Genomic DNA, 12,104 nt, shown 5'->3' with positions numbered 1-12,104 from the left:
GAGCTACATATTTAGAGAAAGCTGGAAAATGTGAGATTTATTTTGTTTAATTTTATGAACAGCAAAGTGTCATAGTAAATGTGTAACAGTGTACAAGTGAAGCCAGGGTACAAGGTGGTTATGAATTTGTTTGAAGTATTAAAACAAATTCTCTGGTTTAATAGGAATTAATGAGCTGGAATCTGACCTGGATCTAACATAGTATAAACATGCCTTTACTTTTAACAGGATTAAGCATTTAATCTCTAGAAAAAATAACACAATTCATAAAAATAAAATAAAGCTAGGGTTGCATAGTGCTAGTGCTGCACTTCTGGCCCAGCAATTGTTTATGGAGCTTCAACATTTCTTCCAATTTTCCATTGATTTTCTTTGGGTAGCACGGTGGCATGGTGGTTAGTGTTACCAGTCATGGACCCTGGTGTCCTGAGTTTAAATCCTGAAACCAGTTGTTGTCTTCGTGGAGTACATTCTCTTTGTGTTGGTGTAGGTTTACTACAAGGGACTCCAGTTTTCCATAAGCTCCCAGACATGCAAGTTAGGTTATTTCACAATACTTGAGCCCTGAAATGGATTGCCACCTGGTTCAGGAGGGCTTCCTACATTTCGCCAAGTGCTGCTGGGTTATGAATTGCTTTAAGTGGGATGGAAAATGTTATGATATGATTACTCCAAACCCAAAGACATTCAATATGGATTGATGAATAATGCCATATCGGGCCTGTATGAGAATGTTTCTGAACATGTAATGTGATGGAGAGGTGCAATGTTGAAGGTGGCTATGATAAGCTCTGGCTCTTCATGATCCTGAAATGGTTAAGGTAGGTTAACGAGATGGATGGACAGAAATGGAATATCAGACTAACATCCTGTACATTTGCATGATTCATGGGTTTCTGATATTCATTATAGTGTAAATGTTTCAGCAGTATTATATCTTATTTCTGAGTTTTGACATCAGTCATAAACGAATTGAAATTATTTTTAAAGGAAAATTTTAGGGCCCAATTTAATTTCAAAAGCACAAACCATTGTTTTTAAATCAAAGGCATACTATTGTTCCCATTTCCATTTGTGCTCTGCTTTGCAGCTGTGCCAACATTTTCATGTAATTTTTTTAAAATGGCAAATCAAACGATAATGAGTATGATAATGATAAGGTGTTAAAAATATCAAAGATATTTTTTTCTGCTTGCTTTCAGCCATGCAAGTCTTCCTCAGAACAACAATCTACTCACTTTAGCAGTCCAATTCCAAGGACAGGGATTACTAAAATTTTGATTACAGCTAATAATGCTCAGCCTGGCTTCAAGAGGATAATTTCCAATATTTATGAAGATTTAGTGTCGCTATGTGTGCCTATCAAATATCCTTCAGAAAACAGGTTGATTTCAGTTCTAAGAAAATACTGAACTCAGATTAATTTGAGCAAAGATCATTACTGTCCTGTTATTGTATATATAACCAATAGTGTCTTCTTAGAGACTTAAATCTAAATATATCTAGATATATAACTGTTGCTATAGTGTTCACCATAAATCAGTGTTCATCAGAAATGAATGCATGAAAGAATAGGTTGGCAGAATACAAAGAAACCACAGAAGCTAGAGACAAAATATTTTTCTTGTAATTACTTTTGGCATAAAAGTACAATTTCTCATTCAGAACATACTTGAAATACAGTTTGTCAACACAAGTTTTATCTCTTACATTAATTTGCCTTTCATGATTGTAAAGTGGTGAAATTAAAATTTTCCAGGCTTAGAGTGGTGATAACTATAATGGGACTCAGAGGTTAATGAGTTTCAGTGACTTTGTATATTCATCAGCACTGAAATCATTTTACATCCTGCTGGGGCTAATCACGACATAATTTCTAAAGAAACTTACTCTCAACAGCCCATGACTCTAAGAATAAAAAGCATCATCACATACATTAGGATAGACCTTAAGATCACCAGAGCACACAAGTAAGTATTCACTTGCGTAAAATATATAATATGAGCAATTTTATACATGTTAACTGCCCTTTTACATCTTCCTAAATTTCTTTCTTTTTAAATACCACAATATTCAACAACGAAATGTCTAATACTTTGTGTTCATATCATGAACAAGCTTTCTGTTTCCACAGTTGTTGACTGGTTGGCCAGAGCTTTAGTAAATCTAATAAAATCCTGAAAACTTACATTTATTGTGAGGGTGTGCATCTCACATTACAAACTGAATAAAAAGAAAAACTCAAAGCACAAAAATGTAGATTTTGAAACATTGAAATGTGTAAGAAAATAGTCTGCTTCTTTAAAAAATCTGATAGCAGCTGCCATCCCCAATTATAGTACTGTATATATTCAGGTACACATATTGTTCACCATCTGCACATCCATTTTTACAACCTAGTTATTCCAGTTTTTGGAGTCATGAGTGGTAGGAGTCTACATGGCAGAATTCGGTACAAGGGTGGAATCAGTACTGGTAAGGGTGGGCTTCCTCTGCCTGCCACTCTCTGTCACACACATATTCACTCATTCTGGGGCAGTTCAATTTTACTGATCAATCTGAATGGCATATATTTGAAATGTGGTGGGAAATAAGAGTATCAAGAGAAAATCCATGTACAGGGAGAATGTTCAAAATCAATGCAGTGTCCAAATGTTAATCAGTGCACAAATGTGCACTTACTGTTATCATTTCGGGAAACCTTGTATTGTGTTATTTATAGACTCGTCCATACATGTATCGGTCAAAAGTTTTAAAACACCTCAATTTTTTAGTTTTAATGGAAAAGCACACAGTTTGATGTCTTAATGTTTCATAAAAAGGTATAGAACAAATAAACAATGGCAAATAAATAAGTCAAGGAATCATTAAGCATACAAAATTTTATTCAGATTTTTGATTCATTAAAATGGCCTCCTTTTGCTGATGTAACAACCAAACTGTTGTAACCCTTTTGATTCAAAGTGCCAGTCACTCTGTGCATGTCACCAATTCTGCCTCCAGCAAAAGAACCCCAGACCAACATACTTCCTCCTCCATTGGTGTCACTGAGGAACCATTCTTTCACCAACTCGACGGCGTACAAAGACCCTGCGTGATGATCCAAAAAGTTCAAAATTTGACCTATTGGTCCATAAGACTTTCTTCAAGTCTGCAGAAGTCCACAACCAGTATTTCAAGGCCCTTATTTTGTCCTTTAAGGAATGGCTTTCTTACTGCCACTCATCCTGTCAAACATGCAGCACAAAGTCAGTTCTTTGCAGGAGAAATTCAGACTTGCTATTTTTGTCACTACTGTTAAGCTGTGCTTAAAGCTGTTGTGCTATGAGGCGCCTATCCCTCAAGCTGGTGAACCACAGAAACTTCTGTGACTTTGGGTCTGCCTAATCTCTTCTTATCAGAGTTTCTTCCAGTATCCAGTTGCCTTTGGATTGTGTAGGACACCATGATTACTGACACTTTGATTTCTTTTTTTTGCAATTTCCCTAAATGAAAGGCCTACATTTCTAAGGGTAATAATGTTCTGTCCCATTTCATTTGTTAATTGCCATTTTCTTGCTATTATCACTTGAATTTACAACATTCTACAGTGTAATATTGTACACGTAGTACCTCAGAGGGTGAAGTAACAGTCTATTCCAACTCTGCTTTAACACAAACATAGGGTTTTTAAGTAATCAACAGAAGTTGGGACATCTGTGCAAATTGTTTTGTTCAACTTGCAAGGCTAAATTTACTTTAATGACTGCAGAACATCTGTAGGTTGTAACCTATTAATTGTTCCCTGAGGAAGGTCCACTTGTAATATTCTGAAATTTTATTTTTTTCTAGTTGATTCTAACCTAAACTTTGTTTACATTTCATCCCTTTTGTTGCTAAATATTAAATTAATTGATAGATAATTTAGTTCATATTTGTTACTCATATATTTCTTAATGAGGTGGATTAAAAAAAAATCTTATATGTGATGAAAAAAGAGGCATGAATTAAATGATAATTACAGATTATTGAAGGTCTTCATAGTGAATACAACAATCACTACCATTTAACCTTATTTTAAAAAGTCATAACAATAAAGAGTCCGGTCTAGTCATTGATCAAATTCAGGGGAATGGGATGGAAAAGGAGGTGGTGGAAACAGTAGAAGGATGAATTATATAATACTACAAAAAAACAAAAATACAAAATGTCCCATTTCCACTTCAGTGTAAATAAATGCAAATTATGACATAATAAAGGGAATTTTTGTCATTTTAAATATTGCAATTGCATAGCACGGTAATTACTTCAGAGCTCCAATTATGCATAGTCCTAGGATTTTGTCAGATGGTTTCACTGTGAAGCTCGCAGTTTGGAGTTAAAACTGTTTACAGCTACGAAGGACAAAGAATTGTTGGAAATCTGCCTGGCTCCTATGAAGACATCACTTCCGGATTCGCCTCCCAAGAATTCGCTGCCCAATGACCTCATTTCCTGTTCTGGTCCCAAGATCCGTCCTGTTCCTGCCATCCAACTATATATCCTCCATGTTTACTGACCTGTGCAGTTCTGTTTTGGACTATTGTCTGTAAAGACCCTTTTTTTCAACATTTATTTGCATTATAAAGCAATAAGAAAATCAAAGGTCTAACTGAGAACACATATTACCACATCCCTCTGCCTAACTACTGACCATTATTGCTGCCAACCTTGACTGTTTTATAAGAGTTAAATAAGACTGTCTACAGCCTACACAACATAATCTTTATCTTGGCAACACTGCATTCCCATCAATTACTCCCATATTCCCACCAGACGTTTAGCTGACATTCAGAACAGTTATGACTGATATTGTTCCCAGATCAATCTTATACTTCAAAAGAGGCAGAATTTAGTGAGTGATTACAAGGTGGCAACTTTGTAGCAGTAGCAGTAGTAGCTGTTGTTGTGGTAGCATTAATGCTGTCACCTTCAAAAAGCATGCTCTGAAAAGGATTTAAGATTTACACTGAGCCAACACTGTCTTCCTACAGGAAACATGCAGAAACTATTTTAAAAAGAAAATATTAGGTTATTGCGGTGGGTTGGCGCCCTGCCCGGGATTGGTTCCTGCCTTGCACCCTGTGTTGGCTGGGATTGGCTCCAGCAGACCCCCGTTACCCTGTGTTCGGATTCAGCGGGTTGGAAAATGGATGGATGGATGGATATTAGGTTATTTCATAAAGTAAAAACTCCTTCCATTATGGCACCTACTTAATTCAATTTAGATGGGGCAGAGTATATCCAAATAGCATCAGGCAAAGGAAGGAAGCAACATGGAATAGGTGGTTAGTTAACCTAACACACACAGCCTTGGGATGTGGGAGAATATTAGAATATATGCAGAAATACCCACAAAAGCAGAGGGGGAACTCCAAAAAAACAGTTTCTTATTGTCATGTCTCAGCCAGGGTTTCTCTGTCAGCTGGGGTTCAAATTCTTGTTTTGTGTCTCATTTGTTCATTTTTGATTTTTTGATTTATGTTGTTTATATGCATCATTCATTATGTTTGATTTTGTCCATGTATATAGGTGGCCTTTGTTATTTTCCATGGGTTATGTGGTTCCCCAAGAGGCGGGGCCACCTGCTAATCACTGCCCTCTGCCCTATAAATCGGAAGGGTTTCCACAGTTCTTAGAGGTTCATTGTGAATGTGCTCTCGAGTCGGTGAGTTAATTATGTTGTTGTTGTGCTTGCACCTTGGAATATTGTTTGGAATTTTGACCTTCATGCTCTGTGTATGATTATGTTTCTGGAATGCTGTATTGCTTTGAATTGGATTGCCTTAGAGTTTTTGGGCAATTCCTTTACTACTTGAGCTTATTGTTATTGAAGAGTATTTTGTGAGAAAAAAAATCATTTTTTTATAATGATTCAGTGCGTGCCTTTATTTCTAGATGGGGGTTGACAGTGATATCCTCCTAGTTGGCATATTTTGGGAGTGCTTTTGTAGCTTATTGGGACTTTTATGCCTTGGGACTCCAAGTTCTTGACTGCTATGAAATCAAACATTTGAAAAAGAAAAAGAGGAAAAATTAAATACTTCAGAAAACGTACGTAACTATTAATCCATTTGCTGAACTCAGCTACATTATTATACTTGGGGCGTGGGAGCCTAACCTGGCAGGGGGGTTGCCCAGCAGGAAAACAACCATGGATTAGACACATTTCATCATCTACATTTACAACTTAGTAATTAATTTCTTTAATTAATCAAAATATCTTTCCCTTGATAATATCTCAATGTTAAATAAATATAAAAGATCATTTTAATGTTATGCTGGTCTCTAAGATCATTTAGTCTTGTGCTAAATTATTACTAAAGCTTGGGCAGGTCAGACTCAAACTGTTGTCCTAATTAACTGTTCAAAATGGGAAAAATCAAAGTACGACATCTCTTAATGTAGAACTTGAAAATGTATTAATAGGAAGTTATTGTTGCACAGCAGGTCTGCACAGCTTTTGATTAAACAAGTGTAATGATTCTCCTTGAAAGATTAATTTTGATGATTTTGTTAGTGAGACTTACACTGATGAAGGCCCTTTCTTCTCAGTGTTAATCGGCTTAACATAAGATGAGAACAGGAAATTGTTTTTGATTGTAATAAACATTAGATGTTCATTTATATACAGTGTATAGAAACTGTGATGGACTGCTCAGTAACCAAATACTGTAGCTGCCAGGAAGCAATGGATTGCCTAATACAAAGAGGAGGCCCAGCCGAAACACAAATACTGTGCAGGTAAACCGACAAAATAGATGGGGAGGATAGGCACTGCAGAGAGTAGCAGGTCATTCTAATGTAATGTTACCCCAGTTTAGAAGAGCAGACAGTAGAATTTATTTTTGTCTTCTCATCTAATTATTTTGTTCTGGCTGTCCAACTTACAGTCCTCTAACTAGGTCCAGGAAGTTCTTTAGAGAAAAAGTCATTCTCTTGCCCTTAATGATGACTGTTTTCAAGCAGAATTTGAGTGCCTTTAAAAGTTTTTATTTCTCACATGGAGCTGGAAACAAAAATACCTGAAATGTATGATTTCCCTTGTTATTTAATTTGCTAGACCTTCTAGCAGATGAATACATGGCACAGGGTAAATACATTATTTTTTAACTAAGCTAATCAGCTTGTATGAGTAGTTCACTCTGACATACTGAAACCAGCACTGATTTTAACTGAGGGGCTAAGGATGAATTCTAACTCTGCTACCATTTACTATTTTGCTTTGCCATGCTGTTTGCTACATGCTGAAGTTAATGAAAATATAAACCAGCTATTGTTACAATTTCATCTACTTTAATTTCATTTTTCTACAATTCCCCTAGGCATAATAATATTTCATGTTAAGAAGAGTACATTGATATTAAGTGATGTGAAAAATAAAGCATACATGCAGTATGTAAGAATAAAAAAAAATGGAAAATTACATTTCTGGTGGTCTACACCACAAATATCCAGTGAAAAGAATTACTTCAATCCTAATCTTTCTTGACAAGCAGATAACAGCTTATGTCAAAAACTGAGTCATCTTTATCTGTACCACAATCTTGAGGCATTATCTGTCTATACCAGCAACACAAAACCCTTCCCTGTATACTTCTCAACTTCTGCAAATCCTTATTATTAATTCTATCCTTTTAGCAGGCACTGCTTTCATGAAAATGAGTTAAAGTAAATGTGATTTTTTTCATTTTTTACAATTATGAAAACTCCATTTTTATAACTAATAATGCTTTTTACCATCTATTACTTACAGTATTTTCCATTGCATGCATACAGTGAAAGTCATCAAAGTTCTGAAACTATGCTTATGAAAATCAGGTACTAATCAAAAAATTATAAAGTATGGTCTTTATACTCTGATCTAATTTATGCTCCTAGTTTAAAAATAAAACATTTGTCTTAGAGCAAAAGACAAAAAAAGCTGCTCTTTAACAGATACAGTATATGGACATAAACTTAAGCTTCAACCTCAAAAAAGAATCTCCTAAAATCACTGCTTTAGTTCATTTTCATATAACTTTTCCACTGTAGTACAGTAGAATTCTTTTTCTGCTTCTCGGTTTCTAGTTCAACATGACTATGTGAGGTCTCATTGTTTGAAATACTAATCCTATCACATAATTAAGAAGAAAAAAAAGAAAAATAGTTGGTGGCCTTCCAAATAACATTCTTTATTTCATTACACTTTTTAGTGGTTATAAATCCTTTGATGTTAAAATAGTCAAATATCCAAAAATTTTAATTTTGTATTACTGGTACTATATTTTCATGCCACAGAAAAAATGCCACTGGAGCATCACAGAAAACATTTCATTCTGTGGTATTAAAATATAGTAAGTTCTCCTGAACTCTCATGCTCACAACCTGAAGACTGACAGAAAAGACACATATAAGAAAGGGATAAAGAAGAGGAAGTGACAGACAAGCTTGGGAGGTGAAGAGACTGTGGTGCTAGATTGAAATGTCAAAATGAAAATAACAGGTGTGAGACAAGGCTGTGATGATTTTCAGGGGGTTATGAAGGACAAGTGAAATTGGGTGGGAATATATATATACATCTTTATCTATACTAATAAAAGGCAAAGCCCTCACTGACTGACTGACTCACTGACTGACTGACTCACTCATCACTAATTGTCCAACTTCCCGTGTAGGTAGAAGGCTGAAATTTGGCAGGCTCATTCCTTACAGCTTACGTACAAAAGTTAGGCAGGTTTCATTTCGAAATTCTACGCGTAATGGTCATAATTGGAACCTGTTTTTGTCCATATACTCTAATGGAGGAGGCGGAGTCACGTATCGCGTCATCACGTATTACGCCTCCTACGTAATCACGTGAAGTGAAAACAAGGAAGAGATTTACAGCATGAGTCAAACGCGGGAACGAAGGTAAATGACGTTAATTGTTGAGTGTCTTTTAATACTGTGTAATTGTTGAGTGTCTTTTAATACTGTGTAAGCATGCATATTAACAGATGTGCAATTAAACGTGTGCATTTACGGGGTGATTTCTCAGGCTTAAAGCTCGAAGTGATCACTCGAGTGAAGGCAGCTTCACAAAAAAACAGATCCTTAACAAACTGTTATTGGTATATTTTACCTCAATTTTAAAAGATTTTCTTTTCCTCTTAATAAAAATTTAAAAGCAGAACTTCGCCGGTGCGAACCGCAGGGATTTGAGCGACTGACGCATACAGACATATTCATGAGTGCAGGTACTTCGGAAAGAAAGCACTGTGTAAACCTAAAGTTTAAATTAAGTTCATAGACCTACAAAAGGTTGCCATTGATTTCAGGCAAGATTGCTTTTCTCCTGTACAACTATACGTTGCATTCTTAACAGTAAGCTTGCACAGCTTGGTCATATTCCAACCGGAGTGCTGAACTGACAATAGATAGATAGAGATTTTTTATAGATATATATATATATATATATATATATATATATATATATATATATATAGATAGATAGATAGATAGAGATATATATATATATAGATAGATAGATAGATGATAGATATATATATAGATAGATACATAGAGATATATACATATAGACAGATAGATAGAGATAGAAAGATAGATAGATATATGTGTATATGTAGATATGTATATATGTGTATATATATGTAGATATGTAAATATGTATATATATGTGTCTGTATGTGTATATATATATATATATATATATATATATATGTGTGTGTGAGTATGTATGTATGTGTGTATATGTATGTGTATATATATATGATGATATATGTATATATATTTGGATGTGTATATGTATATATATATATATATATATATATATATATATATATATATGTATATATGTAGATATGTGTATATGTAGATATGTATATATAAGTATATATGTTTATGTATATATATGTTTACATAACCTCTTTAACACACTACTTCTCCGCTGCGAAACGCGGGTATTTTGCTATATATATATATATATATATATGTACACACACACACATATATACATACACATATACATCTATACTAATAAAAGGCAAAATCCTCACTAACTCACTCATCACTAACTCTCCAACTTCCTGTGTATGTAGAAGGCTGAAATTTGGCAGGCTCATTCCTTACAGCTTACTTACAAAAGTTAAGCAGGTTGAATTTCAAAATTCTACACGGAACGGTCGACAACGTCCGCCATGTTAAACTTTCTTATTTATGGCCCCATCTTCACGAAATTTGGAGAGACGGCTTCCCTGTGCTAACCGAAACCGATGTACGTACTTATTTCGGTGGTATGACACCACTGTCGGCCGCCATATTGAACTTTCCAACGGTCTTTGTTACTTAATGGGCCCATCTTCAAGAAATTTGGTACGTGGGTTCCCAACGCTAACTGAATCCTACTTACATACATAGATAGATAGATACTATATACGTCCATAGCCTGCAGCTCGGTCCACACTCTGAATCCTCCAGGCATTCCTGAGCATAATCTAAGTTTGAAGGTTGGGGCACCAATAATGTTACTGAGAAACTTACAGCCACCGAAACTTTGTAAGGGCACGAGACATCAGGTCACATGCCTGCAAAAGAACCTAATTGAGGCAACTATTTTCACTGGCTGTGGCTCAGGGGAGAGAGTTATACGGAGAGAGTTATCCCTGTTATACCCTCTGATCTTCCATTTCAATTCAAACGCCTCTAATTTCCAGTAAGACTCTGCTTCACAATGACAATTAATAAGTCTCAGGGACAGACCCTACAAAAGGTTGACATTGATTTGAGGCAAGATTGCTTTTCACATGGCCAACTATACGTTGCATGCTCAAGAGTAAGCTCAGCACACAGCTTGGTCATATTACAACTGGAGGGGCGAACTGACAACGTGGTATACAAACAGATCCTTAACAAATAATTATTGGTACATTTTCCCTCAGTTTATTATTTAAAATTTTAAAGCAGTGCTTCGCCGCTGCGAAGCGCGGGTATTTTGCTAGTCTTTATATATAATACACTACCGTGGCTGTCTGTTTGTCTGTCCAGGATGTTAAATCATCTGTAGCTTGCAAACCATTTTACCTTTTGACCTGATATTTGGTACATACACACTACGTGATGTCTACTATCCACTTTAGGGATGATGTTTGACCTCCAAGGTTATTCCTCCTTTTATTCTTATTTTATTTTATTGTAGAATCAACTCTTGGCAGCAGCCAGCAGGGCGGCCATGCGGTGTATGAGGGTGTGAGATACAAAAAACACAAAACAGTGCAAATGTCGCTTTGGAATAGTTCAGGTATTACCGTGTGGTAACGCAGGCACAATACATAGAAAAAAAAAGGCAGTGCGCTCTCTGGTTACTCTCTCAGGTGGGTGTTAGCATATCATAATCTCTTGGACCAATAGCATGAGTTTTCCACATTTGATTTATACGACCAACATTATAAAATACTGAAAATTATTAATTATTATTAATTAACGGTAAAATCAAGCCCTGACTTATCCGCGGGAGAGGTTAAACGCGAGTAAATATGGTAGTTGGATTCTCAATGATAAATTGGCTCTTGGTGTGTGTTTGTGTTTGTTAACCAAACAATGGACTGTCGCCCTGTTCAGGAGTTGTTCCCATCTTGTGCCCCATGCTTGATGGGATAGGCACCTATTGTTCCTCAACCCTGCCTAGGATAAGTGCATGGAGTATTATTTTAATATGTTTGTTTCCCACTTCACGATTTTAGTGATATTCATGTGAGAAATAAGTTTGAAAGGAAACAAAAAAGTTTATTTTTTTATTATATGGCTTTCATAATGATAATAATCCTCTTCTTGGGTCCCAGTATGCTACCGACTTTCTTATTTGGATCCTCAGATTAAAAGGTTTAAGAGTCCTTGCATTAGACAATTCAAAGGGGTACCCCTGCCTATAGAAAGGCAGTGAGGCACACGGTAGACTCACCATGGGACAATCACCCTAACCCACCCCTCCCCTTTCACATGCTTTAGATTCTGCCTTGAACAAACCACAATACCTTTCCCCTTCTTCTCTTTGATGTGCTGAAGACTCTGGGAGACAGCAAATTTCATTAGTTTATGTGGCACTTGTT

General features: G+C 35.8%; 1 protein-coding gene across 31 annotated transcripts in view; it reads right to left on the bottom strand.

The window, feature by feature from the left end:
• dlg2 (discs, large homolog 2 (Drosophila)) overlaps positions 1–12,104 on the bottom strand; it is a 1,641,316-nt gene that overhangs the window by 721,501 nt on the left and 907,711 nt on the right. The window lies entirely within an intron of this gene.

The sequence above is a fragment of the Erpetoichthys calabaricus genome, chromosome 4, assembly GCF_900747795.2.
Source record: "Erpetoichthys calabaricus chromosome 4, fErpCal1.3, whole genome shotgun sequence".
Classification (NCBI taxonomy): Eukaryota; Metazoa; Chordata; class Cladistia; order Polypteriformes; family Polypteridae; genus Erpetoichthys; species Erpetoichthys calabaricus.
The sequence above is the reverse complement of the archived record's forward strand: the minus strand, read 5'-3'. Positions and strand labels throughout refer to the sequence as shown.